Below are 1,489 nucleotides of genomic sequence, written 5' to 3'. Positions count from 1 at the left end.
ATAATGATGTCCTTAGAAAGTGAAATCTAAAAACTAGACTCAATAACAGCCTAGGGTGTTCAGTTGTGCCCTGCTCCCTTCAGCTGGACAACTCTGCCTTTAACCAGGAAGCAAGGATGCAGTATAAATAAGCCCTCAGCTACCTTGATTCATCCACAGCCTTTGTCATGAGCCCACTGAATTCATTCCACATTTCTGTCCAGTTCCAGCCTCTGTCTGATGTCCTGGGCTCCTGACCTTCCTCATTCTCTGTCTGGCGGTTCCCTTTCTCGTGATAATATTCCTTTAGTAAACACATGGCCCTCCTTGGTGTCAACTTGCATAGGCTCCTGGCTTTCAGCAACTCCAGATCCATCCAGCATGAGCTCACATGGCCAGTATTTCTATTAGGTTTGCCCAGCCTCAAAGAAAGGGAGCCACCAATAAGAAAACCATAAGCATTGTGGTAATGGTGGAATCATTCCATATCACTGAAGAAAATGTCCCAGACACTTTATGGCTAATAGCAGACTTTTCAGTGGACTTCTGGTCCAGTCTTTCTGCTATGAACAGCTACCAAAGGGAATGGCCCTTAACACGAATATAATGATAAAAGGCAAAAAGATGATATATATATATTTTTTGATGAATTACTATTTTAATATGTAAAATATTAAGCACAAATGAAAAACTAAAACGTTATCCATCAAATATTTGTACCCAAGGTCTAGCAAAATATCATGAGAGATAGGTTGAACTGAAGTAATCCCCACCTCAAGGATGGTGTTCAAAGGTATCACTCCGCTAGGAGAGTTGCTCCACACTCCTGACCCTTGATCCCTGATTGGGATCCCTGGCTCCAGACACCCAACACTGCTTCGCCTTATTTTATTGTCTCTCAGAATGCCCTAGAATGGCTTTCTTTGCTTCCCCCAGAATCTCTGTTATCAGCCCCTCCTATTCTCGGGGTCTCCGACTCTTGGATTTTGGATTTTGTTTAGTTATTCATTCATTCATTCATTCTGCACTGCGTGTGGCTTGTGGGATCTTAGTTCTCTAACCAGGGATTGAACCTGGGCCCTCGGCAGTGAGAGCGCCGAGTCCTAACCACTGGACCACCAGGGAATTCCCTGGATTCTATTTAAAGTTGCTATTATTATACTGTGTAGGCCCTTACTTAAAACTGTAGACTCTCAAATTCATATACTTTCTTTTTTTTTTTTTTAGGCATATATATTTTTTTTCACACACACACACTGTATTTTATTTTTACAAGAGATAAATAAACTGACACCGAGCATTGTAAATGGATGACCACAACAAAAGCAACAATGATTGCAACTACCGAACACGTAACACACTCATACTATGTCATAATATTGACATTCAGTCCAGGAATCCTCCACAAAAGGTGATATATTTTTAAAAGTATAAAAAAGATGTAGAGCTGATTCACTTAGATATACAGCACAAACTAACACACCATTGTAAAGCAATTAGACTCCAATAA

At 40.6% G+C, this 1,489-nt stretch overlaps 1 non-coding gene across 1 annotated transcript; it reads right to left on the bottom strand.

Moving 5' to 3' along the window:
- Positions 1 to 1,031: 1,031 nt before the first annotated feature.
- TRNAE-CUC (transfer RNA glutamic acid (anticodon CUC)) lies at positions 1,032 to 1,104 on the bottom strand. The gene has a single exon. It is a non-coding gene; the product is annotated as a tRNA-Glu (tRNA).
- Positions 1,105 to 1,489: the final 385 nt, after the last annotated feature.

The sequence above is a fragment of the Aethalodelphis obliquidens genome, unplaced genomic scaffold (assembly GCF_003676395.1).
Source record: "Aethalodelphis obliquidens isolate GAN/ISIS:26980383/991018 unplaced genomic scaffold, ASM367639v1 scaffold30, whole genome shotgun sequence".
Taxonomy (NCBI): domain Eukaryota; kingdom Metazoa; phylum Chordata; class Mammalia; order Artiodactyla; family Delphinidae; genus Aethalodelphis; species Aethalodelphis obliquidens.
Note: the sequence above shows the minus strand (reverse complement) of the source record. Positions and strands in the feature narration are given on the sequence as shown.